General features: G+C 33.0%; 2 long non-coding RNA genes across 5 annotated transcripts in view; both read right to left on the bottom strand.

Annotated features, from left to right (window-relative positions):
• Positions 1–10,077, bottom strand: part of LOC135689451 (uncharacterized) — a 293,016-nt gene that overhangs the window by 237,113 nt on the left and 45,826 nt on the right. The window lies entirely within an intron of this gene.
• On the bottom strand, positions 4,390–10,070 carry LOC148960258 (uncharacterized). 2 transcript variants are annotated; one of them, XR_016143773.1, is made up of 4 exons: positions 10,014–10,070; positions 7,975–8,026; positions 5,919–5,979; positions 4,390–4,453 (listed from the first exon to the last, which is right to left on the bottom strand). It is a non-coding gene; the product is annotated as an uncharacterized LOC148960258 (long non-coding RNA). The 2 variants fall into 2 exon arrangements; XR_016143774.1 differs by having other exon boundaries at positions 10,023–10,070.

Raw genomic sequence — 10,077 nt, 5'->3', positions numbered from 1 at the left:
CCATTTCGGGTGATTTTGGTGTATTTTTGGCTCAAATACTAGAAATGAGGACTTACTCATTTTTGAAAAATTTCATGACCCCGGACCTGCAAAAAAGTTCAAAAAATTGAAAATTTTTCAAAATTTTTTTTTTCCTCGAAGCAATTGAGAAAGTCTTAATTTACATTACGAACACCATTTCGGGTAGTTTTGGTGAATTTTTGGCTCAAATACTGGAAATGAGGACTTTGTCATTTTTGAAAAATTTCATGACCCCGGACCTGCAAAAAAGTTCAAAAAATTGAAAATTTTTTAAAATTTTTTTTTTCCTCGAAACAACCGAGAAAGTCTTATTTTACGTTACGAACACCAGTTCGGGTAGTTTTGGTGTATTTTTGGCTCAAATACTGGAAATGAGGACTTAGTCATTTTTGAAAAATTTCATGACCACGGACCTGCAAAGATGTTCAAAAAATTGAAAATTTTTCAAAATTTTTTTTTCCTCTAAACAACCGAGAAAGTCAAAATTTACGTTACGAACACCATTTCGGGTGATTTTGGTGTATTTTTGGCTGAAATACTAGAAATGAGGACCTAGTCATTTTTGAAAATTTTCATGACCCCGGACCTGCAAAAATGTTCAAAAAATTGAAAATTTTTCAAAATTTTTTTTTCCTCTAAACAACCGAGAAAGTCAAAATTTACGTTACGAACACCATTTCGGGTGATTTTGGTGTATTTTTGGCTCAAATACTAGAAATGAGGACTTAGTCATTTTTGAAAAATTTCATGACCCCGGACCTGCAAAAAAGTTCAAAAAATTGAAAATTTTTCAAAATTTTTTTTTCCTCGAAACAATTGAGAAAGTCTTAATTTACATTACGAACACCATTTCGGGTAGTTTTGGTGTATTTTTGGCTCAAATACTAGAAATGAGGACTTAGTCATTTTTGAAAAGTTTCATGACACCGGACCTGCAAAAAAGTTCAAAAAATTGAAAATTTTTCAAAAAAAATCTTTCTACTAGTAACAACCAAGAATGAAAAGAAAATACCTTTCTGACATGTTTTCATGACATTTGGCTCAACCTTCAAGTGATATCTGGAATGTAGTACCTATATGATAAAGTGATAGATCAAGATCAAGTATCTATAAGATCATAATATCTATAAAATCAAGTGATATCTATAAGATACATAGAATGTTTCAGACTAAAGTTTGAAAAAGCTAAAAGATTTGAAAATTTTTCCAAATCTTTTTTCCTCGAAACAAGCAAGAAAGTCTTAATTTACGTTTCGAACACCATTTCGGGTAGTTTTGGTGTATTTTTGGCTCAAATACTAGAAATGAGGACTTAGTCATTTTTGAAAAATTTCATGACCCCGGACCTTCAAAAAAATTCAAAAAATTGAAAATTTTTCAAAATTTTTGTTTTCCTCTGAACAACCAAGAAAGTCTTAATTTACGTTACGAACACCATTTCAGGTAGTTTTGGTGTATTTTGGGCTCAAATACAGGAAATGAGGACTTAGTCTCTTTTGAAAAATTTCATGACCCCCGACATGCAAAAAAGTTCAAAAAATTGAAAAATTTTCAAAAAAATCTTTCTACTAGTAACAACCAGGAATGATAAGAAAATACCTTTCTGACATGTTTTCATGACATTTGGCTCAACCTTCAAGTGATATCTGGAATGTAGTACCTATATGATAAAGTGATAGATCAAGATCAAGTATCTATAAGATCATAATATCTATAAAATCAAGCGATATCTATAAGATACATAGAATGTCTACTATAACTAATATGTGAATATGCAAATGAGCTAAAAACGCTGATATTGCTGCTGATCGCCATTGTTTTGCGAGCAGTATCTCCTCTCACGCCGCTGGTCCTATTTTGCTCAATTTTTACTGGTTGGTCCACTAGGGGTTCTAATATTACATGGCGAGCTTCGTTTTTCGATTTCTGCCTTGGTTTTTTCGATATATAACATTTTTCTTCGTTATCGCGTTGCCATTGTACATCGCTTCTCATTCGTATAGATTTTATGGAAGAACCCTTTGTCAACGTTTTACAACAGCTTTCCGCAATCCGCAATATAATATTTTTTCTTATCGCGTTGCCATTGTCCATCGCTGCTCATTTATGGAAATTCTATGGGAGAACCTTTGTCAACGTTTTTCAACAGGCTTTCGCAATTAGTTCAGAAGTTTTATAGGGCTCATTCATATCTTTTTCAGAAAGTTTTCAAAACATTTTTCTCTCTCTCTCTTCAGCAGCGATATCTATGCTCCGACGCCAGTTGAAAAGTACGGAGGGGTGGCAAGGGTAATCAAATAAAGACTCATAAGAAAAATTCTGCACGAAAACTCTTTTCTTTTGCGAAAAGCTTGGCCGCATTTTCGAGCATCCCCACATGTAACCAATATTAAACGAGCCCCACAAGGGCTAAAAGAAATGTAGTGATAAAAAACTTAATCATTGAAATCAGAAAAAACAGTAGAGCTTGAGGGGGTAACCCGTGAAAATACATAAACGAGAACAGCGAATAGACCGGGGCTCGCAAAATGTATTTAAGCAAGTTTCAAACTTGCCTCGATATTGCAACCGTAATACATTAAATCTGTATGCACATTTCAGTGAACGGGAGACTAGCTCCCCTAAGAGCCCCGCTACGCGCGCACCCGATAGCCGCGGCAAGATTTACAAATACCGTAAATCCGCGAAATAACCCCACTCGAGTAAGCCCCCACCCTAGAACTAAAAATTTCAATAAGCCCCCACTGCTACCGTTAATTCTAGAATTGGACCGACCCCCTTATTTTGATGAATTTTTGCCATCTGAGGTTTCCTTTGGCATTTTCTTGAATTGCCACAAAAACTCATACTTTTGGTAATAATTAATTAAAAGCTCATAAAGAAATTCCTACTAAAATAAACGAGATCTTTTAATAATTTCTTTTTAATGTCTACAATAATTTTATAAGCCCCTCCTCTCGTATAAGCCCCCCCCCCCTCGAATAAGCCCCCATCCAAAAATATCAAAAATAAATAAGCCCCCAGGGGGCTAATTCGAGGGGGGCTTATGCAAGGGGGGCTTACTTAGGTGGTAAACCATTAAAATATTTAAACGAAGAACACGAATAGACCTGGGCTTGCAAATGTTTTGAAGCAACTTTCAATTAACGGAAGACTAGCTCCCCTACGAAGCCCGCTACGCGGGCTTGCCAGTGGCCCTACGGCAGGGTACATAGATTAGCCTCGGAAAAGACAAGAGGTGTATTAACCTCCATTTGAAAACAATTGGCTCCGCACAGGTCACGTGATCAAAAAAATTGCTTGCACTCTTGTGCGCATTAAATTCGCACTCCTGTGACTATCGCTAGGAAGGGGGGAGCCTCTACCCCCTTTCTATTTAAGGCTCCCCCCTTCCTAGCGATAGTCACAGGAGTGCGAATTTAATGCGCACAAGAGTGCAAGCAATTTTTTTGATCACGTGACCTGTGCGGAGCCAATTGTTTTCAAATGGAGGTTAATACACCTCTTGTCTTTTCCGAGGCTAATCTATGTACCCTGCCGTAGGGCCACTGGCAAGCCCGCGTAGCGGGCTTCGTAGGGGAGCTAGTTTCAGACTAAAGTTTGAAAAAGCTAAAAGATTTGAAAATTTTTCCAAATCTTTTTTCCTCGAAACAAGCAAGAAAGTCTTAATTTACGTTTCGAACACCATTTCGGGTAGTTTTGGTGAATTTTTGGCTCAAATACTGGAAATGAGGACTTTGTCATTTTTGAAAAATTTTATGACCCCGGACCTGCAAAAAAGTTCAACAAATTGAAAATTTTTCAAAATTTTTTTTTTCCTCGAAACAACGAAGAAAGTCTTAATTTACGTTACGAACACCAGTTCGGGTAGTTTTGGTGTATTTTTGGGTCAAATACTGGAAATGAGAACTTAGTCATTTTTGAAAAATTTCATGACCCCGGACCTGCAAAAAAGTTCAAAAAATTGAAAATTTTTCAAAATTTTTTTTTCCTCGAAACAACCGAGAAATTCTTAATTTACGTTACGAACACCAGTTCGGGTAGTTTTGGTGTATTTTTGGCTCAAATACTGGAAATGAGGACTTTGTCATTTTTTAAAAATTTCATGACCCCGGACCTGCAAAAAAGTTCAAAAAATTGAAAATTTTTCAAAATTTTTTTTTTCCTCTAAACAACCAAGGAAGTCTTAATTTACGTTACGAGCACCATTTCAGGTAGTTTTGGTGTATTTTTGGCTCAAATACTGGAAATGAGGACTTTGTCATTTTTGAAAAATTTCATGACCCCGGACATGCAAAAAAGTTCAAAAAATTGAAAAATTTTCAAAAAAAATCTTTCTACTAGTAACAACCAAGAACAATGAGAAAATACCTTTCTGACATGTTTTCATGATATTTGGCTCAACCTTCAAGTGATATCTGGAAAGTAGTACCTATAAGATAAAGTGATAGATCAAGATCAAGTATCTATAAGATCATAATATCTATAAAATCAAGTGATATCTATAAGATACATAGAATGTTTCAGACTAAAGTTTGAAAAAAAGCTAAAAGATTTGAAAATTTTTCAAAATCTTTTTTCCTCGAAGCAACCAAGTAAGTCTTAATTTACGTTACGAACACCATTTCGGGTAGTTTTGGTGTATTTTTGGCTCAAATACTGGAAATGAGGACTTAGTCATTTTTGAAAAATTTTATGACCCCGGACCTGCAAAAAAGTTCAAAAAATTGAAAATTTTTCAAAATTTTTTTTTTCCTCGAAACAACCGAGAAAGTCTTAATTTACGTTACAAACACCAGTTCGGGTAGTTTTGGTGTATCTTTGGGTCAAATACTGGAAATGAGAACTTAGTCATTTTTGAAAAATTTCATGACCCCGGACCTGCAAAAAAGTTCAAAAAATTGAAAATTTTTCAAAATTTTTTTTTTCCTCGAAACAACCGAGAAAGTCTTAATTTACGTTACGAACACCATTTCGGGTAGTTTTGGTGAATTTTTGGCTGAAATACTGGAAATGAGGACTTTGTCATTTTTTAAAAATTTCATGACCCCGGACCTGCAAAAAAGTTCAAAAAATTGAAAATTTTTCAAAATTTTTTTTCTCCTCGAAGCAATCGAGAAAGTCTTAATTTACGTTACGAACACCATTTCGGGTAGTTTTGGTGTATTTTTGGCTCAAATACTGGAAATGAGGACTTAGTCATTTTTGAAAAATTTCATGACCCCGGACCTGCAAAAAAGTTCAAAAAATTGAAAATTGTTCAAAAAAAATCTTTCTACTAGTAACAACCAGGAATGATAAGAAAATACCTTTCTGACATGTTTTCATGACATTTGGCTCAACCTTCAAGTGATATCTGGAATGTAGTACCTATATGATAAAGTGATAGATCAAGATCAAGTATCTATAAGATCATAATATCTATAAAATCAAGCGATATCTATAAGATACATAGAATGTTTCAGACTAAAGTTTGAAAAAGCTAAAAGATTTGAAAATTTTTCCAAATCTTTTTTCCTCGAAACAAGCAAGAAAGTCTTAATTTACGTTTCGAACACCATTTCGGGTAGTTTTGGTGAATTTTTGGCTCAAATACTGGAAATGAGGACTTTGTCATTTTTGAAAAATTTCATGACCCCGGACCTGCAAAAAAGTTCAACAAATTGAAAATTTTTCAAAATTTTTTTTTTCCTCGAAACAACCAAGAAAGTCTTAATTTACGTTACGAGCACCATTTCAGGTAGTTTTGGTGTATTTTTGGCTCAAATACTGGAAATGAGGACTTTGTCATTTTTGAAAAATTTCATGACCCCGGACATGCAAAAAAGTTCAAAAAATTGAAAAATTTTCAAAAAAAATCTTTCTACTAGTAACAACCAAGAACAATGAGAAAATACCTTTCTGACATGTTTTCATGATATTTGGCTCAACCTTCAAGTGATATCTGGAAAGTAGTACCTATAAGATAAAGTGATAGATCAAGATCAAGTATCTATAAGATCATAATATCTATAAAATCAAGTGATATCTATAAGATACATAGAATGTTTCAGACTAAAGTTTGAAAAAAAGCTAAAAGATTTTAAAATTTTTCAAAATCTTTTTTCCTCGAAGCAACCAAGTAAGTCTTAATTTACGTTACGAACACCATTTCGGGTAGTTTTGGTGTATTTTTGGCTCAAATACTGGAAATGAGGACTTAGTCATTTTTGAAAAATTTTATGACCCCGGACCTGCAAAAAAGTTCAAAAAATTGAAAATTTTTCAAAATTTTTTTTTTCTTCGAAACAACCGAGAAAGTCTTAATTTACGTTACAAACACCAGTTCGGGTAGTTTTGGTGTATCTTTGGGTCAAATACTGGAAATGAGAACTTAGTCATTTTTGAAAAATTTCATGACCCCGGACCTGCAAAAAAGTTCAAAAAATTGAAAATTTTTCAAAATTTTTTTTTTCCTCGAAACAACCGAGAAAGTCTTAATTTACGTTACGAACACCATTTCGGGTAGTTTTGGTGAACTTTTGGCTGAAATACTGGAAATGAGGACTTTGTCATTTTTTAAAAATTTCATGACCCCGGACCTGCAAAAAGTTCAAAAAATTGAAAATTTTTCAAAATTTTTTTTCTCCTCGAAGCAATCGAGAAAGTCTTAATTTACGTTACGAACACCATTTCCGGTAGTTTTGGTGTATTTTTGGCTCAAATACTGGAAATGAGGACTTAGTCATTTTTGAAAAATTTCATGACCCCGGACCTGCAAAAAAGTTCAAAAAATTGAAAATTGTTCAAAAAAAATCTTTCTACTAGTAACAACCAGGAATGATAAGAAAATACCTTTCTGACATGTTTTCATGACATTTGGCTCAACCTTCAAGTGATATCTGGAATGTAGTACCTATATGATAAAGTGATAGATCAAGATCAAGTATCTATAAGATCATAATATCTATAAAATCAAGCGATATCTATAAGATACATAGAATGTTTCAGACTAAAGTTTGAAAAAGCTAAAAGATTTGAAAATTTTTCCAAATCTTTTTTCCTCGAAACAAGCAAGAAAGTCTTAATTTACGTTTCGAACACCATTTCGGGTAGTTTTGGTGAATTTTTGGCTCAAATACTGGAAATGAGGACTTTGTCATTTTTGAAAAATTTTATGACCCCGGGACCTGCAAAAAAGTTCAAAAAATTGAAAATTTTTCACAATTTTTTTTTTCCTCGAAACAACGAAGAAAGTCTTAATTTACGTTACGAACACCAGTTCGGGTAGTTTTGGTGTATTTTTGGGTCAAATACTGGAAATGAGAACTTAGTCATTTTTGAAAAATTTCATGACCCCGGACCTGCAAAAAAGTTCAAAAAATTGAAAATTTTTCAAAATTTTTTTTCCCTCGAAACAACCGAGAAATTCTTAACTTACGTTACGAACACCAGTTCGGGTAGTTTTGGTGTATTTTTGGCTCAAATACTGGAAATGAGGACTTTGTCATTTTTTAAAAATTTCATGACCCCGGACCTGCAAAAAAGTTCAAAAAATTGAAAATTTTTCAAAATTTTTTTTTTCCTCTAAACAACCAAGGAAGTCTTAATTTACGTTACGAGCACCATTTCAGGTAGTTTTGGTGTATTTTTGGCTCAAATACTGGAAATGAGGACTTAGTCTCTTTTGAAAAATTTCATGACCCCCGACATGCAAAAAAGTTCAAAAAATTGAAAAATTTTCAAAATTTTTTTTTTCCTCTAAACAACCAAGGAAGTCTTAATTTACGTTACGAGCACCATTTCAGGTAGTTTTGGTGTATTTTTGGCTCAAATACTGGAAATGAGGACTTTGTCATTTTTGAAAAATTTCATGACCCCGGACATGCAAAAAAGTTCAAAAAATTGAAAAATTTTCAAAAAAAATCTTTCTACTAGTAACAACCAAGAACAATGAGAAAATACCTTTCTGACATGTTTTCATGATATTTGGCTCAACCTTCAAGTGATATCTGGAAAGTAGTACCTATAAGATAAAGTGATAGATCAAGATCAAGTATCTATAAGATCATAATATCTATAAAATCAAGTGATATCTATAAGATACATAGAATGTTTCAGACTAAAGTTTGAAAAAAAGCTAAAAGATTTGAAAATTTTTCAAAATCTTTTTTCCTCGAAGCAACCAAGTAAGTCTTAATTTACGTTACGAACACCATTTCGGGTAGTTTTGGTGTATTTTTGGCTCAAATACTGGAAATGAGGACTTAGTCATTTTTGAAAAATTTTATGACCCCGGACCTGCAAAAAAGTTCAAAAAATTGAAAATTTTTCAAAATTTTTTTTTTCCTCGAAACAACCGAGAAAGTCTTAATTTACGTTACGAACACCATTTCGGGTAGTTTTGGTGAATTTTTGGCTGAAATACTGGAAATGAGGACTTTGTCATTTTTTAAAAATTTCATGACCCCGGACCTGCAAAAAAGTTCAAAAAATTGAAAATTTTTCAAAATTTTTTTTCTCCTCGAAGCAATCGAGAAAGTCTTAATTTACGTTACGAACACCATTTCGGGTAGTTTTGGTGTATTTTTGGCTCAAATACTGGAAATGAGGACTTAGTCATTTTTGAAAAATTTCATGACCCCGGACCTGCAAAAAAGTTCAAAAAATTGAAAATTGTTCAAAAAAAATCTTTCTACTAGTAACAACCAGGAATGATAAGAAAATACCTTTCTGACATGTTTTCATGACATTTGGCTCAACCTTCAAGTGTTATCTGGAATGTAGTACCTATATGATAAAGTGATAGATCAAGATCAAGTATCTATAAGATCATAATATCTATAAAATCAAGCGATATCTATAAGATACATAGAATGTTTCAGACTAAAGTTTGAAAAAGCTAAAAGATTTGAAAATTTTTCCAAATCTTTTTTCCTCGAAACAAGCAAGAAAGTCTTAATTTACGTTTCGAACACCATTTCGGGTAGTTTTGGTGAATTTTTGGCTCAAATACTGGAAATGAGGACTTTGTCATTTTTGAAAAATTTCATGACCCCGGACCTGCAAAAAAGTTCAACAAATTGAAAATTTTTCAAAATTTTTTTTTTCCTCGAAACAACCAAGAAAGTCTTAATTTACGTTACGAACACCAGTTCGGGTAGTTTTGGTGTATTGTTGGCTCAAATACTGGAAATGAGAACTTAGTCATTTTTGAAAAATTTCATGACCCCGGACCTGCAAAAAAATTAAAAAAATTGAAAATTTTTCAAAATTTTTTTTTTCCTCGAAACAACCGAGAAAGTCTTAATTTACGTTACGAACACCATTTCGGGTAGTTTTGGTGAATTTTTGGCTCAAATACTGGAAATGAGGACTTTGTCATTTTTGAAAAATTTTATGACCCCGGGACCTGCAAAAAAGTTCAAAAAATTGAAAATTTTTCACAATTTTTTTTTTCCTCGAAACAACGAAGAAAGTCTTAATTTACGTTACGAACACCAGTTCGGGTAGTTTTGGTGTATTTTTGGGTCAAATACTGGAAATGAGAACTTAGTCATTTTTGAAAAATTTCATGACCCCGGACCTGCAAAAAAGTTCAAAAAATTGAAAATTTTTCAAAATTTTTTTTCCCTCGAAACAACCGAGAAATTCTTAATTTACGTTACGAACACCAGTTCGGGTAGTTTTGGTGTATTTTTGGCTCAAATACTGGAAATGAGGACTTTGTCATTTTTTAAAAATTTCATGACCCCGGACCTGCAAAAAAGTTCAAAAAATTGAAAATTTTTCAAAATTTTTTTTTTCCACTAAACAACCAAGGAAGTCTTAATTTACGTTACGAGCACCATTTCAGGTAGTTTTGGTGTATTTTTGGCTCAAATACTGGAAATGAGAACTTTGTCATTTTTGAAAAATTTCATGACCCCGGACATGCAAAAAAGTTCAAAAAATTGAAAAATTTTCAAAAAAAATCTTTCTACTAGTAACAACCAAGAACAATGAGAAAATACCTTTCTGACATGTTTTCATGATATTTGGCTCAACCTTCAAGTGATATCTGGAAAGTAGTACCTA

This window comes from Rhopilema esculentum, chromosome 5, assembly GCF_057945365.1.
Source record: "Rhopilema esculentum isolate cy_ngs chromosome 5, ASM5794536v1, whole genome shotgun sequence".
NCBI classification, from domain to species: domain Eukaryota; kingdom Metazoa; phylum Cnidaria; class Scyphozoa; order Rhizostomeae; family Rhizostomatidae; genus Rhopilema; species Rhopilema esculentum.
This window is presented reverse-complemented; position numbering and strand designations above follow the sequence as displayed.